The sequence below is a fragment of the Ranitomeya variabilis genome, chromosome 1 (genome assembly GCF_051348905.1).
Source record: "Ranitomeya variabilis isolate aRanVar5 chromosome 1, aRanVar5.hap1, whole genome shotgun sequence".
Lineage (NCBI taxonomy): Eukaryota > Metazoa > Chordata > Amphibia > Anura > Dendrobatidae > Ranitomeya > Ranitomeya variabilis.
Window position 1 is genome coordinate 360,434,457 of NC_135232.1, and position 14,028 is coordinate 360,448,484.

Consider the following 14,028-nt stretch of genomic DNA (forward strand, 5'->3'; position numbering starts at 1 on the left):
TATACAGTTGTATACTATGGGGTTTGAAATAGTACTAAGCACCATCAGAACAAATGGGCAATTTAAGTTATGTTTTCTTTTGTTAGCCATGGACAGTTTTTAAAGGGGCTGTCCGGTTCAACTCGGTAAGTCTGCAGTCACTATGTGTGACTGCAGAGTTATGAATTCCCCCAGTGCATGCAATGGGCAATGTGAGGATTCCCCAGTTTCAGAGCCGGGTTCCAGATGGTATGTATGTGTTGTTAGGGGGCAGACAGACGGCCAGATTTCTCATGCGAGGATCGCATTGGAACCCTTGGACTGACCATCGGCTCTCCTGAGCTGAGCATGACAGTTGCATAGAAATGCATCATGCTGTCACACTCAGATTAGGAGAGTTGCCGGGCCAGTCCGTGCACTATGATGTGATCATTGCACAGCTGTCTGCGCCCTTATACATACTCCTGGCCAGAGCCGTTCAGTGGGCATTGCTTGGCTCCATACACTTGTATACAAATTAGGCCCTGACTGGGACTATGTATAACACATAGATACCCTCCGTTCTCGGCTCAGAAACTGGCGAATCCTTGCAGCACACAGTGCGTGTGCTGGGAGGATTCACAAGTCTGCAGTCAAACAGAGTGACTGCAGATTTATCGATTTGGATCGGACAATCCATTTAACTTTAACCCCTTCATGACCTTGGGATTTTCCATTTTTCTGTGTTAGTTTTTCGCTCCCCTCCTTCCCAGAGCCATAACTTTTTTATTTTTCTGTCAATTTGGCCATGTGAGGGCTTATTTTTTGCAGGACGAGTTGTACTTTTTCATTGGTTTTACCATGTCGTGTACTAGAAAACGGGAAAAAAATTCCAAGTGCGGTGAAATTGCAAAAAAAGTGCAGTCCCACACTGGTTTTTTGTTTGGCTTTTTTGCTAGGTTCACTAAATGCTAAAACTGACCTGCCATTATGATTCTCCAGGTCAGTACGAGTTCATAGACACCTAACGTGACTAGGTTATTTTTTATCTAAGTGGTGAAAAAAAAGTCCAAAGTTTGCTAAAAAAAAAAAAAAAAAATTGCGCCATTTTCCGATACTCGTAGCGTCTCCATTTTTCATGATCTGGAGTCGGTTGATGGCTTATTTTTTGCGTGCCGAGCTGGCGTTTTTAATTATACCATTTTGGTGCAGATACATTCTTTTGATCGCCTGTTATTGCATTTTAATGCAATGTCGCAGTGACCAAAAAAACGTAATTCTTGAGTTTAGAATTTTTTTCTCGCTTCGCCGTTTAGCGATCATGTTAATGCTTTTTTTATTGATAGATCGGGCGATTCTGAAAGCGGCGATACCAAATATGTGTAGGTTTGATTTTTTTTAATTGATTTATTTTAATTGAGGCGAAAGGGGGGTGATTTAAACTTTGATATTTTTTTTATTTTTTTTCACATTTTTTTTACTTTTTTTTTTAACTTTTGCCATGCTTCAATAGCCTCCATGGGAGGCTAGAAGCTGGCACAATGCGATCGGCTCTGCTACATAACAGCGATCATCAGATCGCTGCTATGCAGCAGAAATGCAGGTGTGCTATGAGCGCCAACCACAGGGTGGCGCTCACAGCTGCCGGCGATCAGTAACCATAGAGGTCTCAAGGACCTCTATGGTTACAATGCAGAAGCAGATGCGCTCATTTCCGGCCGCCCGTCTGCGTTTGACAGCGGCATTTAACTAGTTAATAGCGGCGAGTGAATCGCGATTTCGTCTGGAGACTGCAGACAAGTAGCTGAGTACTGGAGACCACAGACAGGTAGCTGAGGTCCTGGACTGAAGACAGGTTGCAGAGGTCCTGGAGACCGCAGACAGGTAGCTGAGGTCCTGGACTGCAGACAGGTAGCAGAGGTCCTGGAGACCGCAGACAGGTAGCAGAGGTCCCTGAGACCCTAGACAGGTAGCAGAGGTCCCTGAGCAGGTCATGGTGCAAAGGCAACCTTAGAGTCTTAATACTAAGACACAGGTGTTATATAGTCCTAGGTAGCTGATCACATGGAAGCTCGCCGGGCGAATAAAACAAAGCCTGACTTGAAGGCTAGCACAAGAGTTTAGTTGACTGGCTTGAAGGAAGCCACCACAGTTGTGTAAGGCTGGGTTCACACTGCGTTAGCTGCAGCCCGTTCAGCACATACGCTAACGGGCTGCTGTAACGCAAGTGCCGATGTTTACATCACGCTAGTGCAGATAGAGCATCTGCTAGCTCTATCTGCGCTAGCAGTGACGGACCCGGAAACTCTGCAGCCTGCGTCTCAGGGTCCGTCACTCAATGAGGGCACATCCCTAGCGCACGCCCATTGTGGGCGTGCGCTAGCGATGCATCAGACATTGTAGTCAATGGCGGCCGTAACGGACTACGTTACACCGCGTTTATGCCGCGATGTAACCTAGTCCGTCTAACGGACACCATTAACGCAATGTGAACCCAGCCTAACAATTGATAACAAAAGCTGAAATAGGTGTTTCTGTACATTGTGATTGGATATAAGAAAAATACATTTTTATTTATGTACTTGTTTAGACAAAGCAAAGGTACAGTATGGCTGACAGTATGGCATGTTATGGCCAACCAACTGCAGGAAAAATCCAACATAACATGTGGCCAGATAACAGATAGTTGTCTACATGTGTTGCCACAGCGTTGGGAATACCAAGTATGGGCTTACTGCAGACTAGATGGAAACCCATAAGGTATACAAAGTACAGTAGAGAAGAGATTGCAGTTATGCCAGCCTTAGGCATTGTAGTTCCTTGGCCAAAATGCAAAATCTGTAACAAGGCAGCCACCTACTATGTGCCATTTATAAAACTGGTGACTTCTTGTGGCACATGGGCTATTGGCTTGTGTTGGGCATCAGGTATATAATTTAAAGGGAACCTGTCACACCGTTTTTTCAATATGAGGTAAAAATAGTGTTCAATAGGGCCTGAGCTGTGCTGTACAATAGTGCCTTTATTATCCCCTGATTCCCCACCTTTGCTGCCAAAATACCTTAGTAAAGTCGCCGTTTTCGGCTGTCAATCACGCAGGTCTGGTCAAATGGGCGTGGTGAAATCGCTGTTTCTCCCCCACCTCTTGCTTTTCTTCCCGGCGTTGGCGTAGTGGTTCGCGCATGCGCAACAGCCGAATGCACTGCGCAGCCGAAAACGGCGACTTTACTAAGGTATTTTGGCAGCAAAGGTGGGGAATCAGGGGATAATAAAAGCACTGTTGTACAGCACAGCTCAGGCCCTATTGAACACTATTTTTACCTCATATTGAAATAAACGGGGTGACAGGTTCCCTTTAAGGCTTTGTGCTTGTTCAGATCCATTGTGCCTTTTATTGCCAGGCTATATGACAATTCAATGAACTTATTAATTTTAGAGTTTCCTCTAGCAATTAGTTTTTCTAGATAAACATTTATTACCGTATTTTATCTGCATGAAATGTATCAACTAATTGATGTGGTTATAAATACATGCAATGTGCTCCTTACTTCCTGTAAAGTCTATTGACTAATTGCTGCAGCATGCCAATTAGCGATGTATGTGTGCCACTAATCCTTTATGACAATTGCTTTGGAGAATTCTCATACAAAAAAATAAATATTTGACTATGTTGATTACTATAGCTAAATAAGATGCTCATTTTATGATAATCGTAATGTACACAAGATTTCTGCTCTATTCAGGCATCAATTTCCAAAGTCCATCAAGGTATGGACCAAAGGGAGCAATGCTATTTCAACCATATTGTTATTTATTTCCCAAATATTGGCAAACAAGCAATATTGATAATATGATGCTTTAAAGTAGTATAAAAGGAATTATATACTTGGTATTTTGTTATATATTAATAGTAAAATGTAATGCTTGTATAATAAAATGTATTACAACTTATTGATTTTTTTTATGAACAATGTTTGAATTGCAACATATTTTCCATGTGCTGTCTAGTGTGGCCATACATATTCGATAGCTGTCGTCTGAACGCTTGTTTTGCTAACAGCTTTCTCGTCCAACTTCCCTCCTTCCCCATGCGTTTGAACATTCAGCCCAGTGAGCATTTTAAGGGAATTTGTCATCAGGTTTTTTACTTTGTCGTTCAGTCCTCTAGAAATTGGCAGGTTTATCTGACTAAGGCCGGGGTCACACTACCGTAGAGTACAGGCGAGTGAAAAATCGCATAGCACTCGGACCAGTATTAATCTATGGGGAAACTCACATCACCGCTTTTTTTCTCAGCCGTATTCTGCGTGCGAGTGAAATCGCAACATGCTGCGATTTTACACGTATATCGCCCGCCTGAGTCTCGCCAATGCAAGTCTATGGGTGCGAGAAAAAATTGGGCACAACACAGACCATCAGTGTGACTTGCGAGAAATACGCACCATTCAGTTCATTGGGGAAAATCAGTGTGAAATATAAAGCCATGCATGTCAAAAGGATGTCATACTGATACATAGGTGCGAGGAAATCGCATCATTGCATTGCAAACGCATTATATACCGATGACCATACGGAGAACATTTGTGTGGCTCTCGGGCGAGAGAATTTGACCGATTTTTCATACGATAAGTGTGACTCTGGCCTAATGTAATGTATTTTGTGCCTTTGGACCACGGGTACGGATGAAAACCGTGTGAAATCCTCTGCCACATGGCATCACTACAAATACCATGGGTGACTCATAGCTAATGTCAGGAGAGTGGGAGCAAGTTGTCACCCATATACTTGTATATATAGTTTCTTGTGGTTTTCAGCTTTCAAAATAATTTTGTAAAGGAACAGATTTTTCAGTATCACAATTGAATACAAGGAGTTTGACATAGAACAAACTGCAAACATCCACCTACGGAAAGTGTGTTCTGCTGACACAGTATCTGATACCAGACTTCGTTCCACTTATAAAGGAAGCCGTAATTAGACATTCCATAAGGCTACTTTCACACTAGCGTCGGGCTCGGCCCGTCGCCGTGCGTCGGGCCGAGGTCCCCGACGCTAGCGTTGTCCCCGCCGCACAACGGGGGCAGCGGATGCATTTTTCCAGCGCATCCGCTGCCCCATTGTGAGGTGCGGGGAAGTGCGGGGAGGTGGGGGCGGAGTTCCGGCCGCGCATGCGCGGTCGGAAAAAGCGGACCGTCGGTAGCAAAAAACGTTACATGTAACGTTTTTTGCTCCCGACGGTCCGCCACAGCACGGCGCAACCGTCGCAGGACGGTTGCGACGTGTGTCATTGCGTCGCAAATGCGTCGCTAATGTTAGTCAATGCAGAAAAAACGCATCCTGCAAGCACTTTTGCAGGATGCGTTTTTTCGGCAAAACGACGCATTTGCGACGTAATGCAGTTAACGCTAGTGTGAAAGTAGCCTTAGACTATATCCAGATTGCATATCACACTAGCTCCACAAAGAAGATAAAATGGCGAATCGCCAAAGTGTTTTCGTAAAAAAACTGGCATAATACCCTTTGAAATGTTGTAAAATTTTTATGCAGTACAGAGTTGTAAAAAAATGTTGTTACATTTTTCATTTTCAGACTGGTTTCAAACAGCCCGGTCAAAAATTTCAGAGCTGTGGAAGAGTCGGGATGGGGCATTACTACACCCGCCAAATTAATCAAAAGTGGCAGCTTTTCTTACACCGCAAATGTTACTAGTAATATTTCTGGCAAAGTACATGGGGATACACACCACTAATAAGATGTGCCAAATTCATTAAGTAGCGTGAGCCGATTAAGCCCTTCATGGCCTTGCGATTTTCTGTTTTTGCATTCGTTTTTTCCTCCCCTTATTCCAAGAACTATAATTTTTTTTTTTGCATTCCCACAGCCATATGAAAGCTTGTTTTTTTTTGCTGGAAGAGTTGTATTTTTGAATGGCACCATTCATTTTATCATTTGATGCACTGAAAAGCAGGAAAAAAATTCCAAGTGCTTTGGAATTACAAAAAAAGTTCAATCACACAATAGTTTTTTGGGGTTTTTTTACTTACCATGTTCACTATATGGTAAAACTGACCTGGCAATATGGTTATTCAGGTTAGTACGATTGCGAAGATACTAAACATGTATAGTTTTTTTTATTTAAGTGGTGAAAAAAAAGTTGGAAATTTATAAGAAAAATATTTTTGTTTATGTCACCATTTTCCAAGACCAGTAACATTTTCATTTTTTTGGGATATGGGGCAGTGTGAGGGCCTATTTTTTGCGCCCTGAGCTGACGTTTTTATTGATACTATTTTGTAATTATGGCAGTTTGATTTTTTTCCTTGTTACAGTAATTACTGATCGGAATAATTTATTTTATATTTTGATAGATTAAACTTTTACGAACACAATGATTACCAAATATGCATAATTTTTTTAATTGTTTTATTTTATGGGGCAAAAGCGTGGGTGATTTAAATTTGTGTTTTTTTATTTTTTCCATTTTTAAAAAAAAACTTTCTCGCTTTTTACTTTATTGAATTGTCCTGTGCAAGCCCATATCAAAGGCAGAGACACAACCTTTGACATAAATGTACCTCAAAGATCGTGAAGGGGTTAATGAATTTGGCACACTTCTTCTCCTGTTCTTAAAATTGAATCAAATTGAACCCAGATAGACCTAATAATTTAGAATTGGGTCTTTGTGTGAGTCCTAGTCACATTCAGTGCAGTGTTGGATGTAGAATGTATCCTCATCTTCAATGTCTGCTAAGGTTATGCTAAAAAAATGGTGAAAGAGTTTGTGATTGTACTCACCCTTGTTTTACACTGTTTCTATTAGGCCGGTTTCACACGTCAGTGGCTCCGGTACGTGAGGTGACAGTTTCCTCACGTACCGGAGACACTGACACACGTAGACCCATAAAAATCAATGCATCTGTTCAGATGTCATTGATTTTTTGCGGACCGTGTCTCCGTGTGCCAAACACGGAGACATGTCAGTGTTCGTGGGAGCGCATGTATTACACGGACCCATTAAAGTCAATGGGTCCGTGTAAAACACGGACCTCACACGGACGTTCTCTGTCTGGGGTCCGTGTGCGTGCAGGAGACAGCGCTACAGTAAGCGCTGTCCCCCCCACATGGTGCTGAATCCGCGATTCATATGTTCCCTGCAGCAGCGTTTGCTGCAGAGAAAATATGAATAATAGTGTTTAAAATAAAGATCTATGTGTCCCCCGCCCTCCCACCCCCTGTGCGCCCCCCCGCTGTTCAGAAAATACTCACCCGCTCCCACGTTGGCTGTCACTCCTTCCTCTCTGCCCCGCACCTCCTACTGTATGCGGTCACGTGGGGCCGCTCATTTACAATCATCAATAGTCGGCTCCGCCCCTATGGGAGGTGGAGCCACATATTCATGACTGTAAATGATCGGCCCCACGTGACCACATACACTAGAAGCCGCGGCCAGACCAGGAAGCAGCGAGGGAGGCGGGTAAGTATTTTCTGAACAGCGGGGGGGGGCGCACAGGGGGTGGGAGGGCAGCGGACACATAGATCTTTATTTTAAACACTATTATTCATATTTTCTCTGCAGCAAACGCTGCTGCAGGGAACATATGAATCGCGGCTTCAGCACGATGCAGGGTACCACACGCGTGAGTACCACACGCTCCGTGTGGTACCCACTCGCCATACGGGCGGCACACGTGTGCCGCACGTATGGCCTACGTGAGTTCCCAGGCACACGGACACGGATAACTCCGGTACCGATTTATTCTGGTACCGGAATTATCTGGACGTGTGGGACAGCCCTTAGAATGGGTTCTGAGTAGTGATGAGCGAGTGTGCTCATTACTTGAGTTTTCTGAGCATGCTCAGGTGTTCTCCGAGTATCTTGGGGGTGCTCGTAGATTATGTTTGTGTCTACACATCTGCATGATTTGTGACTGTAAGACAGCCTGAACACATGTTGGGATTCCCTAACAAACAGGCAATTCCTGCATGTGTTCAGCTGTCTAGCAGTCGCAAATCATGCAGCTGCAGAGACACAAACATAATCTACGAGCACACCCAAGATACTCGGAGAACACTCGAGCATGCTCGGAAAACTCGAGTAACAACCACACTCGCTCATCACTAGTTCTGAGAGATCATTTTTGTGTTTGACTCGACCATGTTGACCGTTATGTAGTTGGATAATCACGTTGAAGAACTTTGGAACTACAGTCGATTACTAAGCTACTCTTCTTTTCGTGTTCTCATTTTATATTTCTTTTCTTGAGCCCAGCCTACTTGGGCTCCCCCCTCTATTTCCTCCTCTTTCTATCTCCCCCCTGGGTGAGCTGTTCACCTTCCACCAGCTCGGTGTGATAGGTCTGTACCATGATTTACCAGTTACTTTTATAATGTTACTATTTGCGTGCATGTCTCGCTCTAGGGGACATGGGCGCACTGATTTTAGGTATGCTTTCTTTTATTCACGGTAATGAAAGTCCTCGCCTGTTGCGGGGGCAAGGAGTTATTGCTTATATGTTAAAGTTACCGTAGTCATTCTAGAGGGTTTACTCCCTCTAATTTTTTTTTTCTTTTCTTTCTTTTATGTAAGATTTATGCAAGGTTTGTGAACGAGTATTTTTTGTGTTACTCTTCTCGAATTGTATATTATAAGAAAAAGTACTTTGATCATTGTCGTAGTTTTCAACTACTGTTTTTCTTGTAAAATTCTATTCTCTTTAATAAAAATATATTTACCCATAGAAGAGGTTTCCCTCTTTGTCTGTGGGACAACTGAGGTCTAGACTGGAGGGTCACATGGAAGCGAGTCTTCTGAGCAGTTGACTGGAGTTGGACTATCTGGAATTTTTCTCTTTGGATGCCACAACTCTTTCACCTTGGTGTTCAGTGCAGCCTGAGTTTGCAGCACATAAAACGGTGGACCGGAGCGTTCAGCTGCATAGAAACACATGCAGCCTCATGCTCCGGTCACGAGTGCCGACGACAGTGGAGGGTATTGAGGCTAGAAACTTGCGTGACTTTTTCGCATTGCACTCAAAGGTGTGACCCTGGCCTTAGTGTGACATTTGGCACTGGGCATCACTCAGATGTGTTGGTCTATCAGGCGCTCTAAATTATAGTCTATCAGAAGCCAGTGTTTAGATTTAGGATGCATCCATATTATTTTCAGGCTGTCTTTCTGCTGTAAGAGAAGTGTTGGTAAAAGTAAGTTGCTGCTCTGCACATAACTCTAGCAAAAGCCACCCGTTACTATTGCAGTTTTCGAGGCTGTGTTTGCTAAATGCTCCTTGGAGCTGTAGAGTGTGGCATACTGCTTGTTCCATGATAGGTACAAGAAGATGATGCAGTCAGAATGTCATGTTGGTAAGTTTTTAAATTTGGAGGTGATGGATGACTTGTTTGACCAATATAGGATGTAGTATGCACCATGTTCTTGAAGGCCTGTCTTCCTATGGGAACCGAACTTCATTGAGAGCAGCAGTATCAACATCCTACTTTGATAGTTTATGGGAAACTAGAACAGAGTGTCATTCTGGGCAGCCATTGTTTGCTGTGTTGAGCATGGTTCTGATTTTCCATCATGCCAGTTTCATTCCAAATAAACCTTGGGAGACCAGTCCATGCGTGCCTTTTTGTCTTTACCATTTTACACCTTTGAAAGATGCCTGTTGACCACGAGTAGTCAACTGGAGGTGAGGAGTTGAAATGAGCTATCATTGGACCACCTTTTCTAGACCCCTGTCCATGTGGAGCAAGCAGTGCTGTCTTCTGAGAGGGCTGCTTGGTTATCAAGGGTGCCGCTGGGTGCTACTGCCAGGTAACCAATATACTGATGTGCCTACATGCGTGGTCAGGACCGTGGCTCCCAGTGGACATCTTCCAGCTACAGCTTTGCCTCTTACCTGTTGCTGCAAGGCTTGAGGCATGTCATGGACTATACACTACAAGCCTGTGCTTTAAAATTGCAGAGTGGTGTCAGTATTGCAGTGTGCACATTACTAACACCACTCTTTACACTAGGGATCCTTCTGTTATTGCCTATCAAGCTGGGATGGTGGCAGTGAATTCAATGAACTGAAGGTGTTACTGTATAATAGATTGTCCTTCTCATAGCTGGATAGCATGCTAAGGTTAGATGGGCTCTAACTTCCAAAGTTTAATGTCAAAGTCTTCCATCTGTGAAACAGTGAGGGAGATCATATGTGAGGGTCGATATTTGTCCTCCAGGATGCGGACGGAGTCGTATTAAACCCGCTGGAGTGCCTTGTGTTAACAGCAGGACGCTTATGAGTCACAAGGCAAAGCAAAAGAAAGAATGGATTGGGTCCAAGTAGTGACCCAGTCAGACTTTTAGGAAAAACAGTTAAGGGCTTTTATTTTTAGAGGGATTTGCAGGTTAGGTAGTGAGGCGAATCCCTCTTTCCACTCTGGGTTTTGGATGTGTCTCTATGGCCATGATTCCATTTAAATCTGTCAGTTTTGCCTTGGGTGTGTTAGTATTTGAGTTTGCAAACTGCAGAGCAGGTGGCTCTTTGCAACCCAGGTCTGTGTGGAGCTAACACAGAGCCAGGGACTTTGAGGCGGTTGACGAACTCAAAAGACACGGTAGTGCCATTGTCTACGGCAACGGGTTTTGAGTTCTGGACTGTGCTTGTGGAAACCTGGCTGCGATCCGGAGGATATCACTCTTGTGTGTGAGTTCTGCAAATAAAGACACCTTTTATGTTGAACTTTCTGTGGTCCCTGTCTATCTGTCGCACTGCACCAACCCCGCTGTACTGCACTTCTCGTAGACTGGCTGACAAATAAAACGAATTAGCCCACCCTGCCTTGATTATGCTTAGTTTGATTTTTTTTTTATTGAGACCTGTATTGCTTGTGTGGCCCTTCTCGTTTCATACGCTACCGTCAGCAAAGCTCTCTACTTCATCAAACCACACAACCTTCTCACCTACATCGAGGAGGTGCACACAGAGGAATATTATTATAACGTTAAAGTACCGTATATGATCGATAAACAGCAATTGTTCAGATGGAAGGAAAAATACCAAATGTCCTTGCAGTTTCTGGAATCTCCAATGTAGCTGCAAATTTATCCTAAACTGGCACCATGGAGGCTCATTCTAATGTTGATAAATGTAAAGTGATGCACCTAGGGTGCAGTAATCATAGTCGTGTATATATATTGGATGGATTTATACTCAGAATAACAGAATAGGAGAAGTACTGGGGTATTCTGGTTACAGGTACACAAGGCAGCAGTGCGCAGAGTCATGCTTGTAAGGCCACATCTTGAATGTGAGATCCCGATTTGGGCTCCACATTATAAAAAGGTTATATGAAAGTTGGAGATGGTTCAGAGGCAGACATCTAAATTAATAAAAAGAATGGGTGGTCTGTCTTTTGTTCAGAGTATTAATTGGGTTGAAATAAAGATGTCTCAGTGGTGATGTGATTTCCATTTATATTTCAGTTAATTTCTTAGGTAAATAGTTACTGTATGCCAGTTTGTTCAGATTTTTTAAAATGCTACCCAAACAGGACCACAAGGAGATGCTGCTGAGCTAAAATAATTTTCACTTCTATGGAAATTCAGATAATTTTAACAATGGATCGTGAAAAATAAGTACATAGCGAAACACTAGTGTATCTTTTACCAGTTATGCCACGACCATCCAATTACCCACCTCAAATGATGAAAACCCTTTGGGATTAATAAAAAGTTCTGTTTGACATGACAAAGGTTTGTAATTGGATTCCAGTAGAAAGAATTGCTGATCGAAATTTATATAGCTAGAAACTAAATACATTCTGCTGCGTATTAGCTGAAGTTGTATAACGTAAAAAGGGTTAAAATTTTACTTCAACCTTAATGTAGATTGTTACTAAGATGGAATTTATGTAAGAAAATGGCTGCCTATGAGCAATAATTGTGCTAAGGGAGATGTCCACCCATTGCTCAAAGCAATATTTCATATCACTGATCATTTTTTCAGACTTGAAAAATTGCCATTTGTAAATGCAGCTTTATATCATTTACAATTATAAGAACAGTTATGGATGGGAATTTTGATATTCTATTGCATGTAACAACAGGAAATTTCCAAAATAGTGATAATGCCCAGAAAGAAACTGGGTGTTAAGATGAAAAACAATTGGCATATTGGCATTATTTATTTATTTTTTAAAAATCAGTTTTTATATGTAAAAAAAAACTATGTTTTTTGTTATACAGTTAGGTACAGAAATATTTGGACAATGACACAATTTTTAGCATTTTAGGTATTTACCCAAACATATTCAAGATGCAGTTGTAGAATCTATATGTTCTTAAAGTGCAGACTCTGAGCTATAATTTGAGGTTATTCACATCTTAATTTGCGGAAGGGTATGTTTCCACTATCCGGATTGCCAGCACTTTGGACGGAGCGGAAAACTCGCTCTGCCCAAGTGGTGATTCTGGATGTGTTCATTGCATACATCCGAAATCTCTTCACCCCATTCATAGGGCCCTGTGTTTTACCTTCATTGCCGCAAGGTAAACAGACATGCTGCGATCTATAAAGACGCGCCGCATGTCCGGAAACGCAGGGCCGCCGGGTGCGTGTTCGCACGCATAGTGGAGACGGGATTTCATAAAATCCCCTCCACTATGCTGTAACATCTGGACGCTGCGGGTTGGACGCTGCAGCTCTACGCAGTGTTCAATCCGCAGCTATTGCGGATATAATACAGCCTATGGACACATACCCTAACGGTTTCGGAATTACAGCTCTTTAATATGCAACTACCTCTTTTTTAAAGGGACCAAAAGTAATTGGACAATTATCTCAAAAGCTCCTTAATGGGCTGCATGGGCTATTCCCTCATTAATACATCACCAATTGAGAAGTTAAAAGGTCTGGAGCTGATTCCAGCAAAGAAATCCAGCAAATTCTGCACTCCCTAATTCAAATGCCCCTCTCTCTTCTGAGGCCCACAGTGTGCCTAAATTACATTCATGGTCCATATGTTTTGCATTTCTATAGCGATAAGAGACCGCTTAATTTACAGATGCTTGTCTCCAGAAGCACACGCTGGGCACAAAGTACCGGTACTACAATGTACTGGGCACTACAACGTAGGGGCCCCACAACCTACGAGCACTACACTGTCAGATTTGCAACATCGGCAACATCGACTGTTGCTTGATTCTGGAAAACACCTATGGAGTCAAAATTTTCACTACACTTGAAAAAAAAAAATCCTAGAGGGGTATAATCTCCAAAATGGGGTCACTTGAAGGGGAACTCTGTTTTTCTAGCACTTATGGGCTCTGTATATTGGGTGCAAAAGCCTATTCTACAATAATTTGTTCTCCTAGGGTCAAATAGCTCTCCTTCCCTCCCTAGTCTCACCATGTGGCTAAGCAGTACTGTACAGGCACATATGGGGTATTTCCACGTTCAGCAGAAACTGTGTGACAAATTTTGATGCCATTTTTACCTATTTTGTCATGTGAAAATGTAAAATTTGGGTCTAAAAAAAAATTATTTTTTTTTCCACAAAAATGTTGTTTATTAACAATGCTCAATGGTATGGTATTGTCTGACACGCCCGTGGTGTCAATATTATCACAAGCCTTAGATGAATTTATTGAGAGCTGTAGTTTGTAACATGAGGTTACTTATTGGGGATTCTGCTGTTCTGGCACCTCAAAGGCTCTAACAGTGGGTCATAACCATAACAGTAAAATCTGTACTACAATATGGCACTTCTTCCCTTCTGAGTTTTCCACTGTGCTTGAATAGTATTTCCCAATTACATGTAATATTGGCTCACTCAGGAGAAACTGCACAACAAACTGAGATATTTTTTCCTATTAGCCCTTGTAAAAATGTAAAACTTGGGCCTGTAACAACATTTTAGTGGTAAAAATTTAATTATTCTTTCATCACCGCCAAATAGTATAAAATTCTGTGAGTCACATGTGGTGCCAATATGCTCACTATACCCCTCCATGTGGTCACTTATGGGGGGTTTCTAGAGTTCTGGCACCTCAGGGGCTCTGCTACTGTGACATGGCACCCGCAA